Here is a 24,153-nt window from a genome sequence, read left to right as displayed (position 1 = left end):
ACCATCGCCCATGAAATGGAGGGCCCCTTCGACGGATAGGCGGATGGAAAACTCGAAAAAGCTCTCAGCATCCGTCGACTGCTGGCCGTGTTCTGCTTTGTACTTTGATGGAAAACACGCGGATGACGCGAATACGATCGGAATATTAAACCAAGGAGTTTCCATATTTCTGCTCACACGATGGTGATATTTGATGTGAGATATGGAACGAAAGAGAGAATGAGAAACGGTCGAGCCATGAGGGCTGGGAAAACTTTCGGAAAACCTGTCTCTTTGCTGTTGCCCCATGTGAACCTTGATATCTGATGGTTTTTTTTTTGTTAGTGTCATCCCAGTTCGACTGTTAGGGCTCTTCTTGGATTCCATTCAATGCTGCTCGTGCTCCGTTTGACATCTGCTGCTACTTCACAACCAACTGTCTGTCAGTGCCTTGTTCTCTTTCGTGTGTGTTTTCTCTCTGCAACGAGACCAACGAATATTAACTACCTTCTGGGGAGACAGATCAGGTTTTCTGGATCTATGTCATGTTTATGATTTATCTTCTGTTGACGGTTGCAAAATTGTTCCTCTCCCAGTTCCTAACCCATTTGAGATAATTGATTCAACAAACTGCAGGCTCTTTATCTACGCACATTTAAAACGTTTTAAAGTAAGGGGAATTAAAGTTGAATTTTAGTCTCACAATAAAATTATTTTTGAAGCTCAAATATGAAAATGAGATCTTTGATTTGTTTTTTTTTTTCTACATAAAACCAAGGCATAAATTCGACAAATATACAGAAACCCGCTTATGAGAGCTCCGGTTATCCGGGCTTCCACTTTACCCGAGTCGTACAAGGTTCATACAAGGTCTCCACATTTACCGAACTGCCTGAATGACACGCAATACCGGAAGAAAAGATAGGGAAAGATCAATGTTTTCGTGTATTAGGAGGATTCATTTATTCGAAGTGACCGTTTTTCCGACTAACTCGGATAAACGAGGATCCACTGCATATTAAAAAATATTTATACCGTCGCTACGGTCGCTCATTAGGCCACACAACTCCACGAGCGCCCTCTGTTTAATACAAACCATTCACCGTAAAATTCTAATGTTGTAAGACGGTTGAGATGCCTTTTGGTGATCGCTCCGATGCTTTGAGTCATTTTATTGGTATATCTTCATTGAAGCTTTATGGTTTGGCCGAAAGTCGTTCGGTTGAAGACTATCTGTGCAGAGACTGTTCTGCTAAATGACTAAGCCAGACGGGTCATCAGATCAAATAGAACTCAAGTTCTTATAGCTGATTTAACCTCATGGATGTTTGGTAGATCAAATGATCGTTAAAAATATGTTATTCACATGTGCCTTAGCAGACAGGAATCTAGGATGACTTTTAGTTTTAGATCACGGTTTCTCCATCGATGAAGAATATCTGCGAAATTTCTCTAAGGGGATGCTACTTAGCTTCCATTCACAACTATACAGTCGGGGATATAAGAGCATAATGATCACCTTAAGAAAAAAGCTTTTTTAACCATACAAAACACTTACAATAAGACGGATTTCACACCAAATCGACTCAAAATTGCCATGCCCCTCTCAAATTTCAATGAATATCTGAGGGCATAAAGATCTTACTTAGTAAAACAACTTCGCATACATATTTTTCCTAAAAATATCTAGCCTTACATTTGAAAAGGGCCAAACTTTTCAGGCAAAAATTTTACAATCATTTTAAACTCGAAAATTACAATTCGTACACGAATGTGGTCCATGAGAGAATTTTTGATAAATGAGATATTTTTTCAGAAAAATGCATTTAAAAATCTTAAACTCAATTTCCCACAAAATGTCATCTCTGAATCTGATGAAAAAAATTTCCAAGCCGGGTAATAACAAGATCTACAATTTGTTCATTCATTGCAATTTGTGCATATTGAAGGGAAAAATGTTTTTTTAACATAAACTTTTTCATGATTTTTTTTGAAAATCATGTAATTTATTTTTTCAGTGTAGATTTCCAACCTTTTATTCATAAACTGTTCGTTGAGTCGATTGTACTAATTTCGAAGAAATAAGCGCTTTGATTGTAATAATTGATGATAAAAGTAAGTGTAAATTGTACACTAAAAAATAGAAAATTGCCATCTCAGAATAAGATGATTTTGTTTTTTGGTGCTAAGAAATGTATGTCTCGTTGGTCGAGTGGTTAGCGTGGTAAGACGGTAATCGCTAGGTCCACTGATGGCATGGGTTCGATTCCCATCTCGGTACTGGATGTTAAATGTTAATCTTGAGTTGTCCACGTCATTATTCAGTCTGTAAAGCCTAAATCGGCTAAGACGGTATATGTCTTTTAAATAGTGTGGTCTACAGCTCTTTTCAAAACGCAAAGTGAGCACTTTTAAGAAAAAAAAATAGTTTTACTAACTACAAATACAAAAACAAAACTAGATGCTTTGAGTTCACATGAACATTTTATTCTCAATTGTTATAATGATATTAATATTTAAAAGTTATGCATGAGTTTACTTTATTTTTTAGCCTTAATTTTGTTTTTAAGTTTACGCCGTTATTTGTTAGGAACAAGATAGTACCTTGGATTTTGGATGCCTGCACAGCACCTCGACTGTTTATTCTGTGATCCTAGGATGATGAAACTATGCAATGAATTGATACCATAGTTTTTGTAAGAAAAACTTTTTTCCCTCAAATATCAACTTGTGCATATTTCTGTATGGACAACTTGCTCATTAATTATTACTACCCGTCTTAGAAAAAAAATCAAATTCGGAGATGGCGTTTATTGTGAAATTAAGTTTTAGTTTTTCAAATGCATTTTTCTCAGAGTAGGGTTTAAAATTTTTTGTGTCAATATTTTTTCCTCTTAGAATTCAATCATTTTTCCTAAAACTCTCCCGTAGACCACATTTGTTGATCTATCCAGACGAAACAAAGTTTTAAAGTAATTAGACGGTTTAATATTTAAGAAGGCATATTTTCAAGATGCTTGCACTTTAAATAGATGGACATAAAATTTTTGACATGATAAGAGGATTGAATGAATTTGAAAACTAATTTCGGTAAAATTAGATGACATACTCTATTGAAATTCTCTCCCAATTTTGTCAATGTCAGTTCTAGTTTTATCAATGTTACATATAATCAACAATTGACACGAATGTAAAAACGTTAAAAAAGTTTTACATAAAAAAAACAAAAAAAAATATACATAATCAACATTTTTATACACAGCAAAAAATCGGATTCCATAAAAGCACTGAATTTGATGACTTTACATGACACAGAACACGATTTCTTAATGTAAAATTCCGTCATTTGTGATGCTTCTTTTTATTTTCATTATATTTATAGTTCTATTTTCGATAATTTTCCTTGTAATTCGAAAAATGGGTGATCCTCGCTCGACTTTATATCTCCTCTATAGAAGTTGAAAGACGTCTTAAATCATCAAAGAAACATTTTCTGTAAACAAATATGCTCCAACGAAAATTTGGTTCAATTTTCTCGTATAGTAATCAAAATATGAAGGATAAATCACTGTAATTTATGTTTGTCAAAATAACTTTTTGACCTTATCGGTGAAAAGTTATGTCCTTTTTAGTAGGGACATCTAAAGATTATGAAATTTTTATAGATGGATAGAAGGTTAGATGAAATAAAAGATAGTGAAAATGAGCGGGTAGAATTTATTTAGAAGCATTATCATCCCATATCAAATTTTTGTTCCCCACGGGCCAACTACTATGAAGTGGTAGATACAGATGGAGTTGCATCTACCACCACACATTTGTAGGAATATCATATTTGGTTGCATTTATATGTTAAGTTCTCGTATTAAAATGCCCTCCGTGCCAAATTTGTTTCCATTTATTCTATTAGTTCTCGAATTATGCGAAAAATTTTATGGGAGCACCCTCCCCCCTTAATTTTTTTTCCTCTGGAAGAACAAAGAGTTTTTAAAATATCATAGAATCATTTCTAGTATTCAAATACCTTCCCACGCCTAATTTGGTTCCATTTAATTGATAAGTTTTCCAGTTATGCTGAAAATTTTTAAAGAGCCCCCTCCCCATATTATTTTTCCTCACTGGAGAAAGGAAGGGTTACCAAATACTCATGGAATCATTTCTCAAACCCAATGCCTTTCCAAGCAAAATTTGGTTCCATTAGCTCGAATAGTTCTCAAGTTATGCATTAAAAAAGATATGGAAGCCCCCTTTCCCCTGCTTATACCCCAACTGGAAAAAAAAGACTGATCTGAAATAATCATTATAATATTTCACGTTTACCAACACCCTCCCTTGCCAAATTTGGTTCCATTTGCTCAATTAGTTCTCGAGTTAATGAAATAATCGTAAGGCCCTTCCACCTTCCTTTTTTCCCATTGGAAGGAGAGAGTGGTTCCAAATATTAATGAAAACCTTCCTTGACTTCAAATACCCTCCCATGCCAAATTTGGATTAATTTGCATGATCAGTTTTCGAAATATGCAAACATTTGTCTTTTATTTGAGAGACCCCCTCCTCCCTTCCAGTAAGAGGGAGGTGTCTCAAACCATTAAAGGAACCTTCCCAGGCCTCAGAAGCACCCACCTGCCAAGTTTCAAGTAAATCGGTTCAGTAGTTTCCTAGTCTATACAACTAGCTGACCCGGTGTACTTTGCTACACCTTCTTAAATTGCTGGAAATTAAAAAAAAAGAGATTTATAATTTTTTCCAGTCATTATTTTGTTTTTAACCCTTCATTTCATGATTTTTTATTTTTTCTCGAAAAAATTCACAATAGTGCGCAGTAATGAATACATGAAGGGAAAAATAATGAAAAAATATTATTTTCACATATTTCGGTTATTTGGCAAAAATATTAATTGTTGCAAATTTGCAACAACATGAAACGGTTACACCCTTTTTGTTCTTCACACTAGACAACTGGAAATAAATGCTTATTCCTAATTTCTTTTGCACTAATAATAGATTTCACACAGGAACTTCGCAAATCTAGATTTCTGGACACCGTGAAAGTTGAGAATTCAGCTCGGAGTAGTTATGTATGTTGGTTATCCACCATGGGTGCACGAATTCACCGCAGTTTCTGCCTAAGTATGTGAAGTATGTGCTCACATGCATTATTGGACTGACCCCATGGCTTCGTATGAACTGTTATGGAGTGAAGTATTGTGTTGATGTAGGTATATTTTGGAAGAACGAGTCAATCAGGTTACTTAGAGGTATTCCGGCATCCGTGTATATACCTGGCCAGCTGGCAGCTGGTTAAACATTCATATAATCAGTTATAAGAGGAAACACATCTTACCTGTCGATTGGGATTCGAACCCAAAAGTTTTCTCGCCGATACCGGGAATCGAATCCAGCCTGGCACATCGGAACCAGACTCGCACCAGCTTATCCACTAGACCACAAAGGTTAGCTAGGAGTAGTTATGCGATAATATACCACCTACTGAGGAAATTATTCCTTACGTTTGCTTGAAGGTGATAAATAGAAAGCTTCTTACCTATACAACTTTTCTGAACATAACCTTGAACAAATCAACACAAATCAATTCCGAAAACGTATTTAAATTGGTTCTGATAAAGATTCTAAATCTTAAATCTTACCATAACTATATGCCAGTTTTAATAAACAAACTTGAGTATTGAAGAGCAAAGTCTCAATTTAGTTTTGAAGGAATGATCCAATTACAAATTTCATTAAACTATCTAACTATCTATCGTTAACTATCATTCGTTAGCAAAATTAAAGGAACAATAATGATTTCTTCGGAATGAGCATTAGAATATGGAACATGATTCTAAAATTAGAATTCAAACTTGAAATCAGTTTAAAAATAGAAATAAAAATAAAACTTAATTCAATAACAAAAAGTTTCAAATTAAAATCCACTTCCAGAGCTCTCAGGAAAAGGTTGAATAAGTTTAAATAAAGAGCATTTTTCGTCGATTCATTATATGAATCGGGTTATACTTTAGTGAAAAATAATGGGGATTGTAATTTTCAATCAAACCATTCATTCATCTCTAAGAAAAAAAAAGCAAAACAATACTTCAAACCTCGGTTATCGAATGTTGGCAGGTAGTACTGAATTTTCAAGTGGAAAATGAAAAAAAGTATACGTTGTTTGTTATTATTTTAAACTCTCTGGATAAAGCCCCGTACTTGAATTTCAATCATGTTCAATATTGCAGAACTTTTGAAAATTGGTGTATACTTATTTTGCAAGTTATGAAGGAATCTGACAATTTTTTTTATTCAAAATATGTATTTGTAATACCAACGAGCCGTGAAAAAAAAAACAAAATAATGTGTTTTACATACGCTGAATTACAAATCATAAATAAATTAATTATTCGGACCCGTCCTAGTTTAAGATTTGTTAAATTTTGAACTTTTAGTAATATTTTTCTAGTTTTTGATAACGGTTTAGAGAAAAACTTTTTATTTTTTCACCTCGGGGCCATCTTTATCCAGGGGGGGGGGGGGTTCAATTTCACCCATCCCCTCCCCCCCCCCCTTTCCTAATACAGCTATAACATGATAATAAATCATTAATAACGAAAACACTTTTACCGGGAAACAAATACACTGTTTAAACGATGCAAGTTTCGAAAACACACTATGGAACCCATGTAACTAGCTAGGGTACTACCGTTGCATGGTGTTGCAAATTTGCAACAATTATTGAAAACCCATTATATCAGAGAAAAAAACAAAAAAAAAATTCTCAAATTTTGTTTAATATGTGAATTACTTTAGTGGGAATTCGAAAATATTTTTTTTGAGTCGAAAAAAAATTCTCAATATGAATTACACTAGGCCAGAAGTTTGAAAAATAAGGCTTTTTCCACATTCCATATTTTTCAGATTCAAGTTGGTTTTTTTTGTACCTTTAAACCCTGAAAATATTTTTTTTTTAATTGAACGTGATCTTGAAGTTAGAAATATTATACCCATCGAAAAAAAAATTGACTTTTTAGCTAAATGTGAAATTTAGAACAGTTTTAATTAATTGTTGCAGATTTGTAGCTTTATGAAACGAAGGGTTAAAATTAATACTCTCTATTTATTTTTCAATAAGTTCCTAAATTCGACCAAAATAAAGGTTTTACGTGTAAATTTTATTTGAGTATTTGTATAAAATTTCTCTCCCATGCCAAATTCGGTTCCATTTGCTTGATCACTTTCCAAGTCATTTAAAAACAAAATTATGAAAGCCCCTCTGTTTAATAATCAAGAAAACATTTCTTCAAATCCTTTCTATGAGAAATTTGCTCGATCATTTCACGAGTTATTGAAAAACAGGTGCACTCGTCTCCCTTTCTTAGCACCCCATTGAAAAAAGTGAAGTCATAAATTCTAATTTACATATACTTTTCTATGACAAATTTGACCCCATTTGCTTAAAATGATATCGAGTTATGCAAAAAATTGTATGAGAGCCTCCTCTAGTTTTCTTTTTCAAAAAAAAAAACTGTTATGGCCTCCTTAACTTTACCTCGTCTTCTCTTTCTTTTTTTTTTTACTGAGATCAGGAATGGATCTAAAACAACCATAGAATCTTTTCCCGTATCCAAATATCCTCCCATGTCAAATTTATCAAATTGTATGTAAGCTCCATCCTCATTTTTGTTTCTTCAAAGAAACATGGGAAAAGCTTTAAACCATCTTTGAAACATTTCGTTCCCTTAAACACTCTCAATACCCATGCGAAATTTGATTCCTCTCCCTTGATCAGTAATCGAGTATTGCAAACATTTGTATATTTCCGCTCCCTTCTTCCGTTCCTCCCAATGCAAATCGAGAGGAGTTTCAAACAATCATAGAACCTTTTCCCATATCCAAATATCCTACCATGCTAATTTGGTTCCATTTGCTGATTCTTATCGAATTTTGGAATAAAAATTGTATTGAAGCCCCCCTCCCTCTTTTAATCCTCCCACTGAAAAATGAGAAGGGTATCGAAATACCCTGACATTCTAAATCTGGTGCCATTTGCTTGACTTATTCTCGAGTTATGCTTAAAATTGTAAGAGAGCCCTCCCTCCTCCCTTACTATTTCCCATCTGGAAAAAAAAGAAGAGGTTCCAAGTATTCATAGAAATGTTTCTCGTAGCCAAATACACTCCCATGCCCAATTTGGTGCCATTTGCTTGAATGGTTCTTAATGTACGCAAACATTTTTTTTTTGCTTTGGAGACCCCCTTCCTTTCAATCAGAGGGAGCTTTCTTTGGCCTTAAAAGTACCCACCTGCCAAGTTTCAGGAAAATCAGGAAGTAGTTTCCGAGTCTATAGGAAACAGACAGACAGACATATGTATGACATATTGACATGAATATGTAATCAATTCGAACACATAGTTATATGCTGTTTGGTAATTGAGCATCACTGATATCAGATGCTAATTAAGTTCGATGCACTCTCGAAAACCGGTTTGGCTCAACTCCGTTCGACCCAGTCAAAACACCAGCTTCTGATACGTCAGAGGCATTGTGAAGACCCCGTCACAACAAATCACCCACAAATCACCCTTTGTGTACACGGCCTGGACATTGTTGATATTTGTTGACTAGCAGAACACAATAGCCGATGACCAGAGAAGCAACAACAATCGAGAGATGGGAGTAAGCTGGTACGGTGCGATCGCGGTCGATCGCGATAGTCAAAATCATCGCACGAGAGTGAGTTCCACCTCAGAACCTCCACGGACGCAGATAAAGCGGAGGATCTGAAGACCAGCCAGTCCAAATCCAATACACACCCAGCTCACATCGAGCGTTCGCCGGAATACTTTATCCGCTTTTTGTTGCCTGCATATTTTAAAGTTAGTTTTAAGTGAAACAGTAATTATAAGTTTTTAAGTTGAAGTGAAACTGTTTTACTGCCTAGTCGGCTTTTATATTTTGAAAAACCCCAAGTTGATAGAATTGAATTGCATGCGAATGCATGTAGTGATCTTTGGGCAAATTTAAAAGACCTTTAGTTTAACACGATCGGGAATCAGTGTTGGGATAGGTCGGATCTCGCCAAGGCTGTCGAAGGATTTACACCAACCAAGGTAAAAGGAACCTGTGCCCAACACATGCTAAGGAACCTTGGAAACAACATAACAAAAAAAAATCAACATTGGCTTAACATATTGTGGACCAAATACGAGATATCTCGTTTTTCGCTCACGACAAGTATGGCCCAAACCAGTGTTATTTTCGGCTCATCTTCGGTACCGTATCGTGAAGACAGGAGGATAACACGAAATGTTTCTATAGATATAAGCCTGAGAGTTTGGAAGGCTAGAATGACCCACTGGTGGGTTGGGTTCGATTTCCATCAAGGTTTTAAGGTATCTATATATACAAGCATAGGTGTTAAATGTTAAACTTTAATTGTCCACCTTTATTGAATCTGTAAAGCCAGAATCTGCTAAGACAGTGTATGTTAAAATTTCCTAATCAATGCCAAACAAGTTTTTTCGACCACGATCAGCAGTCAGTACAAGATATCCTAATTCTCCTCACACTGTTTACCAGTGGCCTTATCATTTTCTTGAATCACGTAGCTTTAGTGGACTTTTTGAGCCCTGGATCATACATTCCAACATTTCCACACCAGCGTTTGTCACTTACTGTATTTTCCTTCATCAGTCATCCCTCTTCAGTATAGTAAGGACCATCTTCGATTGGCCAGGATCTCCAGGAAATGTGGAATATAAAACTTGTCCATATATACAAACAAATTTTTAAAAGGCAATACCTATTAAAAGAAAAAAAAATTCTGTTGTTTTTTTTTAACTTAAATTAATTATATGTAAGTTTCCAAACAGTCGATTATTTAAGGGTTGAAAGTGGTTGATTTTATTTTTATTTTTTAAAAGATATGTGGACAGTGTCATAAATTTCTGTCAGTTGAACTAGAACGAAAGCAACCGAATTGTTCAAAATACTTCGAAGGCTTTAGATATATTTTGAGAATTTTTTATCATATAAGGAACTAATTATATTTATTTTAATATTTACGTCGTTTTTTGTTATCGTTCGGTTTGTAGGTATACTATTCAATGCACGATACTTCTCCGTCAGTCAAAATAATCTTTTCTAGAACCATCCAGAACAGCATGTCAAAAAAGGGGAAAAGTTAAGAAGCAGCTACAAACCAACCAAATGACCAATTGGTATGTTTTGCTTCAATTGGTAATTAAACATCACCATGCCATAACATGTTGACAATCATCTTTCGACAATCTCATCGCTGTTCAGCAGTTAGTGGCTTATCCCCAATCGCACCCAACTTGTCGGTGGTGCCCGATATTTGCAAAATAAAACAACCAAAGAGACAGAGAGAATGCTACTCCATTTTCCACCAGCCGACGACTTCCTCGACGCCCTAACAACCTTCTCCCATATTGTGGGTTAGCAAAAGATGCACGCAAAAGAATAATCCCTTAAGACAAAAACCGATCGACCCACCGACCGAGACCTGCTGCTCAAACTGGAGCACACTCAGCAGCGTCTCTTGGTAGCAGCAGAAAGGCTCCACATCAAGGAGCGCGTGTTTCGGTCGGTTCCGAGCATTACTAATAGGGAAAGAAACAACAACAGCTTTTTTTTGCTGCTCCCAGCTTCCAGTTCCCAGCCGTCGAGAGTTGATGTTGTTGTTGCTGCTGCTGCTCTTGGTGTTCCAACGATGGTCAGGATTTGGTATTTTGGCTCTCCGCCGCGACGACCGTGTGGGACGGAAGCTGGTGATTCGTGACACTTTTTTTCAGCTAGCTTGCTTACTTGCTTGCCTTCTGGGTGGTGAAAGCGCCACCACCCAGATTTAAACGACAAAAGCTTTCACGGTTCTCACGGGTTTTTTTTTGTTCGCTCCCTCGCTCACCCAGCCTGGTGAGAGAAAGTTGTGAGTTGCTCTCGCAGAATTCCACAAGGAAAGATTTCCATCATATCACACACTTCCTTCCGAACGGAAGTTGTGCTACGAGGTTGTTGGTCGACCATCGCAGAGAGCGAATTTTTGGGAATGATAACTGGGGAGCAGATGTGTTTTGGGAAGATTTTCAGTAATATGCACCTGTAGGGCAAAATGTCCTCCCATGCGTATCCGTATCCGTAATCGACAGGCTGTTAAATTTACATAATATAAGTGACAGACTGATAAATTACCATAACATACACCCTGGAGAGAATACCATTAAAAAACTCACAATACGGTAATAAAACCCTATAAAAAAAATTTGTGTAAAACTGTAAAATCAAATGATACTCAGGTTCTTAATACGAGTTTATTAAAAATCTATAATGCAAATAGCAATTTCAAATCATTTATTTTCACGTTATGAAGAAATATATTTGCTTTGTCATAATTTACAAGAACTAACAAGGCCGGATTTAGGGGAAAGCAACGGGGTGGTGGGTCCTTAGGTTCGGATAAGGGGGCCTTTCTAAGGAAAAAAAACTAACATAATGTTCAATCATACTGCTTGAAGTTCTAGAAATAAAGGAAAGAAAATTGGAATTAGAAAATCTGAATACGTTTCAAGTTAGGAGCCCGAATAGTTTCATTTTATTAAAAGTTAAGAGCCCCCTTTTAGTGTAAGCAAAGCAAAAAATAATCTCGCATTGTTTTTGGCTGAGTAAATCAGCACAAATTAATTAAATAACATTTCATAACGGTTTTTTGTACATAAAGTCGGACAAATCTAATCAGAATCCATCATCCAGAGCTTAAAATTTCATTTTTTTCAATCAAATTACGTAAGCAGCTTTCAAATAGTTTGTGACAGCACTGCTTCTCGACTAAAGAGCAGAATGTATCAGCATACTTTACTGATGTATGCGAACAAAAACGAAAATCACACATGCTAATTTCCGACTAATAAATGATTCAATTGTTCTAAGTTTGTTTGAAGGCAATACACTGAACTAATTTCCAGTTCCTACTTTAAAAAAATTAGGGGCTCTCGAGAAAAATTGCCTCGGCCTCCCGATGGTAACTCTACATGAGTGCATAAATTTATTGTTTTGACTGAAGTTTAAAACTATGCTTCAATTTTAAAAAGATATTCTTTTGATTACCTTTTCCACAAAGAATGTAAAACAGTAGTTTTACAACCGTTTTTCTTCAATAAACTGATAAAATAAACTAACAATAAACTCAAAATTTCTCTCATTTGAAATATTTGGACGAATTAAAAAAAATCATTGTCAGTTGATCACCATAATTGCAAATGATATATTTGCGTTGTCGTGAAAGAGAACCCCAGGTGCGCTTTGGCACCACCCACCGCTATTTTGTAAATCACTGATTCAAACCGCAGGTGGCCAAGATTTTTACCAATATTATTTTGAATCAAGCAAACAGCAGAAACTGAATTTTCTAATGAAAATTTTAAATCAAGAATCCGCCTGTGCATGAAAGAAAACAAACTGTTTGCATATTTCCATGGGTCTTCAGGATTCAAAAAGCATTTGGCCAGATTTATGGTAAATTTATTCAAACATTTTCTCTTTTTATATATAGAAAGAACCCACAGGCGGATTCATGGTGCGAAATTTTCATAAAGAAATTCAATTTCTGCTGTCCGCTAGTTTCAAACTAAGGCAATTTTGGTGAAAATCTTGGCAACCCATGGTTAAGACTTTTGTGATGATTGTTTACAAAATTTTAATGTATGTATATGTATGTATGTATGGAACCCACCAATGGCTGATAGGTCATTCGACCCGTCTCGGTACGGGAAGTCTCGATCGCACATTCGAATATTTTTCATGCTTAACTCACCAACAATAATTGCAGCACAACCAAGGGGTCCGTTACCACTGACTTGGGATAGGTTTGACTCATCTCACTCCCTTCCAACTGTTCGAAACAAATAAAAAAAATTTGAAAAGTTACCTAAGTAACCTACTCATGATTCAAATTCGCCGAGATACTGCGGCTGGCTTGAACCTACAATCCATCGTATATCAGTTTTCGGATAGTTTGATGTCCTGTCCTACCCCCCACTTATCCCCAGTAATAGAGTTAAGCTATTAAGTATACATTTAATAATATAATCATTAACATTTTATAGAATTTATAATACCATCAACAGAAATTAGATATCAAGGACACTTATCTTTGCTCAGCATCTTTAGTAATCTTTCAGGTAAAAGCCGTGACAAAGGCGATTCTTTGGGTACCGGTGCAGAAAAAAAGAAACAATTCGTTCCAAGTCATTCACCATTATAATTTGATTCATGTGAAAATTTAAGTAAATCGTTGTACTCACATCCTTCTTCCATATTTGAACTTTATACTTCCCATTCGAATAACGGAGGACACTACCCCTCCATCCTTTCTTAGTTCAAGTTTTTCTTCAGCAGCGCTTTTTCCAACAATACTTAAAATATCGCAATTATCACGAAATCCAGCATCTTAAATTACAGATTAACCGATGATAAATATCAACCCCTGTTTTCCGTTAAGAACCCAAATTCAATCTTCATTATTCCGAGCTTGTTCTTGAATTGATTACTGTTTCTCGTCCCCATAAACGAATCAATATGTTCTCACTTACTCTCATATTTCCAAAGCGTGCAGCCAAAAATTCATATTTCTCATTATTTCTTCAGTAGAACAAAGACGAAATCAAACATGTTCTTCACATTATTTAGTATATAATTTTAAAATTTAGTTATAATTTTGTACAATTTCCTTAAGTTAACTACACACGTGAGGCAAACATAACCTCGCCCCTGGAATCAAACCAAGCGCCCAACTAGTCACAAATACTTTCTTCACATACTCCTAGCGATCACCATCTTTTCTGTTACAGAAATCTTCGAAACGATAAAATTTTAGAAAATAAATTTGATAGAATTTTTACCGCACGAAAAAAAACACGTGCTGACGATTCAGCACCGGCCTACTCTTTCGTATAAAAACACTGTCAATAATCTGATTGCTTACAAATTTTTAATGCATGATTAAATATTTCTTGAATAGAAAAAACTTACAAACTTATTTCCTAATGTTAATTTCTCAAAACCGCCTTTACTGATCCTGAGAGGACCGGTATTTGGTATTGAATATTCCACAAGCAGTTCTTCACTCTGTGATGAGCCTTGGTTGGTTAATCTGCTGTATTTTCTGTTTAAGTGCTCATTGACTTTTCAAAAGCTTTCGATCGAATCTCTTATAAGAAGCTCTGCTTTGACTCTACTCCAATAATGAACATCCTTGAAGGTTGAATAATCAGTATAAATTTTATGCCGGACCTCCATTAACCAACTTTCTTATAACGGGCATTGTCCTCCCATCACAACCGCGTTGCCTATGTCTGAAAGTTATCAAACAAAAAAAAATACACACATTTTCAACAGACACAAATACAGTTTTTCAGGTTATTTTTTTTATGGATAATTTGATTTTTTTTATCATTTCCTCCACTTAGACGCCCTCTTCCTGTTGGCATCATCACGCAAAACAAGCGCTAATAAAATGACAAGCTCTCCGATATGAATTGACTTTTTGACTATGTGATGGGGGTGCCCGACTTGCCTCGGTGAGTTAATGTAAAAACCCGGACTTTGAAACAACTTAATTTAAGTGAAAATCGATACTCCAGCAAAAAAAACATGCATATTTAAGATTGAGTTGATTAATCGATCATAAATTTTTTTTCTAGGGCTCAAGAATAATATAATGAGTACTTTCGTAGAAAAGAGGTGTGCCCTTGTTATGCCCTCATTTCAACTTCTCCTTTGAATATGATTTTGGAATTTTGTTTGCATTTTCAAATTATCTGCTTTTGTTTGTTTTGGTAATTTTTTGTTTCGAATAAAGTAAATTTTTCTTAAATTATATATACCATCAAAATTTAAAAACTGAATCAATTTTGAAAATAAGGATTAAAACCGTGAATTTTTAATCCTTAGCTTTTTAAAATTCACCTACTTTAAACCAGGCTTACTGATATGCGCAATTTTTTCATCAAGCGGATGATGATTGTTTAATGGTTGTCGGTAGTGACTCAGAAAATAACTGGTCACTAACAAGGGGAAGAAAAATTAACTAGGTATGCGTCATTCGATGCTGAAAAGCGTCGTTTCTAAAGAAAACAGACTTTATATGCTTCTAAGAGCAAGTTCACTGGTGTTGGGGGAGAAGTGGTAGAAATTTTGACACTTGTAGCACATTTTGAAAATTTTACCATGCAAAAGTGTTTTTAAGATCTTCGGGCGTTGTATTTTTTACAGCACTGTTTCTATTTCAGCCGTATGTGATAGAAATATTGCTATTTTTGCATCACGGAATACAACACGTGTTGTAAAAACTCTGAAGACCACAGATCTTGAAATGTTTTTGCATGAAAAAGTTTTCAAAATGTGCTAAAAGTGTCAAAATTTCTACCACTTTTTCCCAACACCAGTGAACTTGCTCTAAGGAACTTAATCGTTGGTGACTAGGATCGGAGGAAAAAAGCATTTTGATCGAAGATCAGCAACCTTGCCTGAGACCATTGTGATATTGGCGGCAGTACATCGTTTTATGTTTAGCTTCCTATTTTACATCCATTAGCATTCCTCCACTTTTCAATTACTAATTTGAATCATTTCCCGCTATTTCACAACGAAAATTTTGAATTTTGACTGTTTCGTAAAAAAATGTCATGTCCAAACTCAAAAGTCTGGAAGAAATGTCAAAAGTCTGGATCCAAAAACCTAAAACAATGTCTGATAAAAGTCCAAAATGTCTGGAAGATCCAGGGAGGTTGACATCATTGACGCTCATAGTTACGTAGCTATTTTTTTCTTGAAAAATTGTGTTCATATCGTATCTATTTTGATATCATGCAATTTTTGCAGGGGAATGATAAGCAAACCAAAGTCAACTAAAATGTATAATGTGAATGTAAATTACGTTTTGATCCCATATGTTTTTTCGATGCCTTCTGGGTCATTAGTGTAAAATTTGATATGATTTGGTTGGTTCCTGAAGAAGCGCAACGCGTTTCAATTTTGTATGGAAATTTTTACGAAAGAAGATATTTTTGCGTATTTAATCACCCAGGAAATTCGAATTAGCTTGAAATGAAGTTTGTCTTTCTTTATTGGTTGATCGCCCACTTGTTCTGAATATTTTAAAAATATTCACATAAATATAATCATTTTCCAAAGATCAATTTTCTTGGCACCCCTGAACACCCAAAACAAAATTAAACACGAACATCTGTGTATCGCTTTTCCACAGGACGAATTTGTCGATATTAGTACCGGAAAATCGCGTTTATCGTGCACCCTTCTTAAAAATCGATTTTGTTCTCCCGTGGTTTGAGGTTAGGGCTGAGGTCTCCTGCCAAGGTAGTGTTCAAGTAGAACTGGCAATATATCCTAATAGTAGTTGGCCCGGGCTGAACAAAAATTTTATATGTGATGATAATGCATCTAAACTAATTCTACCCGCTCATTTTCACAATCTTTCAGTTCTTCTAACTTTCTTTTCATCTATAAAAAGAATTCATATTCTAAAGATGTCCCTACTAACCTTTCACCGATAAGGACGATAAATTAATTGTTTTTTAATGGGGGGTACGTCGCATCGTAACGATTTATGACATACGGGAGATGAGGAGTCAAAAAAAGTGCATTTAAATCGTTACGTTATTAATGGATTCCTCATAACTCATGAAAGTAGGTAAAAATGCTTTTTATAGTAAATACTATAGAACATTTCAAAGGTTTTGAAAATATAGGTTTTAATGCAATGATTAACTTTCTCAAAGATTGCGAGTAATTTTGAAATTCTGAGAAAAAAGTTGAAGAATTTTTCGACTTGTCGAGTTTTTCTCATTCTAAAAAACAGGAGAGTTTTCACAACATTTAAAAGAAAATTTTAAACAAATTTTATCTTTTATATTTTATTTATTGTTTTCCTGTCTTCAACAAAATTATTAAATGAGTTAAAACTTTCAAAATCAAAAATTTTAAGACTTTCTCATATTATGTCATATTTGAACTTTTAAGTTTTTAATGCTTTGTAGGGGGAAGTGTTCCTAAATGCGCATGTTAGGTAATATGCGCATACAGCCGATTGACGATATGGCTAGAGATTCATCATGTCTAATCAGTGCAGTTTGAGGGTAGTACGCTTTTAACACATGGCATGGAAAAATTAAATTGTTATATAAAGTCGAAAAAATTTAAAAATTCAAACAAGATTTTTGTCAGTTTTGTTATAATATATTGAACTTTAATTATCGTGCGTACATATTCTGTGAACAAAAATTTTAATGGTTTTTCTTTCTTATTCATCAGGAAATCGGAAATTCAACAAATTGAAGCTTTCTGCAAAGTTGTAGATGATAAGATGTTGGAATACGAGACAGGTTCTGAATGCCCATATCAAGGCAGGTTAAATGCCTATATCAAGAAAAATAGATTATTCTTATAATTTTTTTACTTTCTATCATTTAAACATTAAATCTACGCTCAAATCACGATCTTACAGCGAAAAAAGAACAACTTCATACTGATCCCATAAAAATATAATATGAACAAAATATTACCATGAAATATGGCCATATGGCATACTTAACTATGTTTCATGCAAAAGAACTAGTGATGTAAAAAATTTCACCAAAATTTCAGCATTGACGTATGCCTAACATCCGTTTCTACCATTTTCAATTAAATAATTTCAAAATATTGCGAGTGTAAATGAAATATAGCTTAAAACATAAATATGCGCATTTAGCCCGCCGGTTTCGGAAATCGGCTATTTTGACTTCTTTTATTATAAAATTATTTTCCCAAAAACTGTAAGAGATTTAAACAGAAAAATTGCTCTTACGTTTAGAAAACAGATGTCCGCTCATGTGCATATAGTTTTCAGGTTCCTATCCATCGGAATATGGGAGAAAATGAGTGTTTTCCTTAATATGCGCATATAGCCCGCCTCTCCCCTATTGCTGAAATTTAACAATAAAGGCAAGATATGAATCTTTAATTCAATGAAGGATAAAAAATAGTCTGTTTTAAGTTTTCATGTTGATTTATTAGTTTATCAGTTATCAAAGATAGATTTTACTCAAAACTGATTAATTTTAATTTCCTCACGTCATTTCACCTGAACTGGAGGTAATAGAAAAAATCTGACTAATGATTTGAATTCAGGATGCAAAATTATTCCAAAAGCAGCTATTATAATCCGTAGACCCGAATGACCCGGGTGGTTAAAAGGACTCAAATAAATAATAATAATAATAATAATAATAATAGCTCTTATCACTTAAATTGGACCCCAAAAATGCTTTTCCCTTGTGTTATTTACCTTTGAACTCTTAGGTTTCAGCATGACTTCTAACCTTTCACTAATCAATAATCACTAATCGTGCCTCCACAGCCAAAATTTATCTCGCCTTAGTTCACGCCTAAAATTATCTTAACTTAACATACAAATAGTTAAAAACATAAAATTGTCGGGCCTACTGTGGAGCAGAGAACGTAGAAACATCAGGAACAAAAAGAAAGAAGAAACATGGACCACAAGTATCATAAGCTACGAGAGGCTATGTTTTGGAAGCACGCTAATAAGTGCTGAAAATGAGTTATTTTGTACACAGAAAACGTAAAACAAGGCAAAGGATCAGAGTGTATTAAACATCAAAAATGTTAATCCTTTTTATTAAACTCTACTGCCAAAGATTTCTGTGTTCCATAATTTCTGGTCGTGAACCAAGGATAAAGAGCCTTTACTCACTCTTGAAAATAAAAAAGAACAAATAAAAACATTAATAGAACACAAAACCTTTCAAGGTCTCTAAGTAATCGAAGAGTTTATTTGAGAAATTCAGTCCGAAACAAAAGGTATTCGACTTATTGAGTTTCTTGTTAATATAAATATTTACACCCATCGGATATACATAAGCTATATCTGGCATCTCAAAAATATGTTTAAAAAAGGATACTTATCTCAGTGCAGCTCCTTTCCTCAAAACTTCTTCAGTTTTCCAGATAGTGCTATGCCATTAGAAAATGACACTGTAAAAATCATAATCTCCCGTTTGCAACAGATGAACAAACGTGGGGAAAACACAACATAAAAACGCTTTTTTCAACCGCACTTGATATATGGTTTTCCTTAAACTATTTTTCAGAAGCACACTATTTTAGAACCCCAATAACACTGCAGCTTTTTCCAGCATAATGTGCACAACAAATGAAAGCAGCATTTTCCGATTAAAAATTCAATCGATCAAGCACCGTGAATTTTATTTGAAATTAATTTTTAAGGCCTTATCGGTGAATGTTATGTTCTTTTAGTGAGAACATTTCAAGATTTGTAAATTATAGATGGATAGAAGAAACTTAGAAGAAAAGTACAGGTGTTGAAAAAGAGCGGGTAGAAATTTTTAAGAAGCTTTTTCACCACATACATAACTTTTTTTCAAGCACGGATCAACAATTTTGAAGTGTTAGAATCGTGCAGGATAACACAATAGTTGGTGTTAACGAACTTAATGATCGGATGCATTCTACTTCATTATAAACCGATACACCGTGAGGGAACGTTTCATTTTCCACTAAGTTTTTAGACCATGTTTGAAAACGTTTCAATTCCGTATAATTCTTCTTATCCAAACGATAGCAAACATGAACCAAGCATTGGTTTGACACATTTTTATCAAATCTACTTGGAAGCCTTTAATTTTTCTGAATCATTTGATTATCTTCACGAATTGTTACCAAGAGGGTATTTTCTACATGAAATGGCTCTCTGAACATGAAGAGATTAAATCTCCAGACACCACGTTCTTCCCTTGATATTTCACTTTTTCCAACTTTAACTGGTAAACATATCAATTGTCAACTTTGGAGTATAAATAGATGCTATTTTTTCCAAGATAATATCAACATCACGAGGGTAGAAATAAAACCCGTGCGCTCCGAATTCCAACTTTGTTAAATTTAACCTTTCAATAAATTAAATTCAATCCCTATCTGTGATAAAAAGAGAAAAAGCTCGCGATTCTACTAAAGAGCGTTAAGCTAGCACGTACATAATCGATGAAATATTGTAGATAGGAACTTTCAACATTTTTATTCAGTTTGCGATTTTATCCCGCATTATCCCTCTGAGTACGTTTTTGGTAGTCGGTCGTTTGGGACTCTCGCTGACGACGACGGAAGCTGTGTCGACTGACGGGTGGGTCCATGGAATTCTCTCATCTCGTTACGAAGCCTGGAAATTTGATAGGATGTGAATTGATTTTTGAAAAAATTATCAAACCAGTAGATTTTTTACCGGATGAAAGTTTAATGACGAGGAAATGTTTTCTTATGAAGTGATTGGTTTTTAATTAAAAGTACCGAAATTTAGGTGTTGGTCCAGTGAAGATTCCATGGGGGACACTCCCTTTACTGTGTTGTTATGGGAAAATGGTTCGGAAGAGCAGAGCGCTCGCGAGAGAGCTTTTCCTCGCCTCGGAGAGCCCATTTTTGGGTGGTTTGCATCTTCGTCGTCCTCCTGTAGGTATTGTCCAAGTCCATGGCTGCGCGTTGAAATGCTGCAGGCCTGCGCAGTTGCGTCCGTCAGTGATCTTTTCTCAGCCATCTCCAGTTGCCTTTGAGCCCGCGGATTGATGAAATCGCTCGACTGTTTGTTACGATTGCGATTTGTTGTCATATTAGATAATTTTTGTTAAAAAGTATTATAATTACCCTAGCTCGATAAGGTAACAGCTCCAGCGTGTCGGGACGGAGCCCTTGGAATGTCCGTATAGCTAGCCGGATGCTGCCCGGAAGAAGAAAGATTCGCCTGGTGAAGGTTCGTGTGTAAGGTTCCATCAGAAGGAAGTGAAGGAAAGAAAGCAAGCAAGCAAGCAAAAAAAAAAGTTGTGCGTGTGTCGTGTCCGTCGTAGAGGGAGCTCTTCAGCTCGCCTGGTGTATGTGGGGCTATGTCGAGGCAGCGCTGCTGACGAATGCTGCTGTTCCTCCTGAACCTGAAAAACTCGAACCGACCCCGGAGTTCCGAATGGCGAATTTAAACTTCAAAAATCGTACTCGAGCTGTTGAAAAAGGCGTGTGCGGGAAAACTAGCAACGTTGAATCGTCGTGAAAACCAGCCAGTTCTGTTGGGGCTGCTGCTGCAAAGCAAAAATCCGAATACACCAATTCTGGGAATAAGAGGAAAATTTTGGGGCGATTCCCACGAGTGTGAGGTTGTGTCACGGTATAAAAAAAATCGGTGAAAGCATACAGTTGCAGCAGGGAGTTGGCAGGCAGAAATGAAGCTGCCCAGTGTCAAGTGTTTTAAAATTTAGCAACCAAAAATCCTCCCAAACAGTGTGTTTGATCCACGTACAAGTAGTGTCTCTCCTACAAAAGGAATTTTCCACAGGATAACATCATCGACAGTGTGATCCGAATTTAGAAAGTGTTCGTAAAAGGAATTGATTCAAGGATTGCGACATCCCCGAACCTACAGGAGTACCGAGTGATGATGAATTGTAAGTGTGTTCAAATTGCTAGCAAAAATCACCAAGGTTAAACCTATTCTTAAAAACCATACCCGTTTAAGCTAAACTTTCCAGTATCAGCTCTCTGGTATCAAACATCCTCCTGCTGGCCGTGTGGGTGGAGAAATTTACCAAGTTCATTACCTGTAGCGTGTTTGGTTGGATGCTGAGCTCCCCCAACTTTTCCGATTTTCTCTGACCACCCCAAAAGAATAAGCAAAAGACGGTGTGGAAAAATCAACCATCGTGAGACTCATTTGACGAGGTTGACGTAGTTCTGACTTGTGTGTGCTGTGACCCTCACCGGGCCAAGAACGCTCCTAATCGGTCCGACGAAGAATTTTCGGATCGACAAAGAAATCAGGTTCTCAGAAAACAGAGAAACCTGCAGAAACACGTAAAGAAAAACGGAAAACTAGGTAAAGGACGTGTACAAAGAAGCATTTTCCTTTTCTGATTGTAGTGTAAGGCGTGCTCGGAGATCCACAAAGCCAAACCAGACCAAACGAACAGAAACCGTTCATCTCAAGCTAGCTGACTTGTTCTATGGCTGGCTGGCTGGCTGGCTGACTGGATGCTGAGTCCACTTTATCCTTCTCTTCTGCACCACACCTTTCCGCAATTTGAAGCTTAAGGATGGAGTGGAGCTGCCACTGACTCGTCGTCGTCGTTGAATGAAAGATGAAAAGAAGCAAAACCAAATTTCCACCCATCCACACCCAACCTTTTTCGGGGGTGTCGCTCCTCTTCCCCACGATGTTCGTTTCGTTCCCACGATTAAACCGATTTCCCAAACCCCCTAAAACCACTTCAAAATTCTGAACGGCACCTCTCGTCATCATCATCAGCGGTGCCAGGTGAACTGTTTTTCTTTCTTGGAGCTTCTCCGCGCTCTCCCTGGCTCTTCTAATGTTTGTTTCGATCTTCTTCGACAAATCGTACCGACCTGCAACTTAACGAATCTGGAGTTTTTTTTTCTATGCTGGAGAAAAACAACACACTGTTTGTTCCAATTTGAGGCTGTCAATTTTTGATTTACTGGCTAGGGATTGAAAAGCGGGGAAGGAAAGCAAATGTTTATTTTGCTAAATGACAAATGGTTGACGTAGCGTTAGAAAAACAACATTTATATGAATATTTTAGAAAATTATCAATAATTTTAAACATATTTTTTTTTTTGAAAACTGACAGTTTTTAATATAACAAGCATTTTTGGTAAAAAAAATAACCGGCCCTCTACTGCCGTGATATGTTGAAGTGACGCATATCCTTTTTCTTCGATTTTGACTTTTTGACACAATTTTATGCGTTTTCCTATGAGCTTTCAAATGCTTTCAACAAATCTAGAAAATATCAAACAGTTTTTGAGAAAATCGAGAAAAACAAATCGCTAAAAGTGCGATTTATGCGACGCATATCCATGCGTTTTTGAAAGTGATACAGAACAATTTCAATAACCCGTATAATTTTAAGCGACATTCCTCAGATTTGGAATAAAATCATATTTTAACATGACAATCTGTTTAAAATAGTAAAGCCCTGCTTCCTCCTCTTTCTCAGAAAAAGGAGTTCCAAACAAAGAAGTTGTCTAGGCGGTTTGGTAAATAAAATTTGAAAGCTATTGTTAACACATACATTAATTTAAAAACTTGATAAATTATTTAACATTTGTACAATAAAACCTATTTCTTATAAATTTTATAATGTTTTATATTACAAATAAATTTACTTGTGTGGTTAAATGAACAGTATTATTTATTTTTAAAGCTGTACCCTCGAATTTTATAAACGACCGGAAATTGTTTAAATGTACAGAGAAATACATACCTTGAGAAGTTTCTCCGATGGCATCACTCAAATTTCCTCACTTGAATACAATTTAAGAAGATCCAACGCACTGGCCATTTTAAGTGAATAACGAAATTTGTTCCATTTGCACGTTTTTAGGGATAAATGCCACTCCGACGAGGAATCGTCAACTCAAAACAAACGTTTATACGCCGAACTGACGCATATTCATTTGAAGTAATTGTACGAATTTTAAGCAAAATGAAGAGTTGTGTTTCAAAAGGCTGAATTTCTCATCTATCTTAGCATAGGTTCTACAGATCACATTTTATGAAAAGTCCCAGATAAAGGAATAAAGAGGAAAAAGAGAAAATCGCTTTTATTCGCTAAAAAACAAAAATGGTTTATGCGTCACTTCGGCGTAACACGGCAGTCTAGCCATGGATAATCAGTGTTTAAGTTGACAATGTTACATGTTAATTTATTACCAGGCAACCTAACCTTTGCCCAGTTGTGAGTTCTGGTTCTATAGCTTTTCACTGACAATTACGGGGTTTGTAAACAATTATGCTCGATGAAATTATTTTATTGAAGTTTCGTTATAAATTCTATTTAACACATTGCGGACTAAACACGTTTTCACTTTTGTGCTACATTCAGGAGCAAAGATTTAATCATGCTGAGAACCTTAAAAATTATTTAAACTAGGGAATGTAACGATACAACAACTAAACTACTACATTAATCTCAGTGGAAAAATATTTTCCTTTTAAGAGAAACATGCGTTTCTGTTATTAAAATACAGACTAACAAAATAAAAACAAAATAAAAATTTAGCTTATGA

The 24,153-nt window shown here is 35.5% G+C and overlaps 1 protein-coding gene across 1 annotated transcript in view; it reads left to right on the top strand.

Annotated features, from left to right (window-relative positions):
* The first annotated feature begins 20,724 nt into the window (after positions 1–20,724).
* LOC129750851 (acetylcholine receptor subunit alpha-like 1) overlaps positions 20,725–24,153 on the top strand; it is a 361,925-nt gene continuing 358,496 nt past the window's right edge. Inside the window, exon 1 of the mRNA XM_055745954.1 lies at positions 20,725–21,512. The gene's annotated coding sequence lies outside the window, so the exon portion shown is untranslated. The remainder of the gene's footprint in view (positions 21,513–24,153) is intronic.

The sequence above is a fragment of the Uranotaenia lowii genome, chromosome 3 (assembly GCF_029784155.1).
Source record: "Uranotaenia lowii strain MFRU-FL chromosome 3, ASM2978415v1, whole genome shotgun sequence".
Classification (NCBI taxonomy): Eukaryota; Metazoa; Arthropoda; class Insecta; order Diptera; family Culicidae; genus Uranotaenia; species Uranotaenia lowii.
The sequence above is the reverse complement of the archived record's forward strand: the minus strand, read 5'-3'. Positions and strand labels throughout refer to the sequence as shown.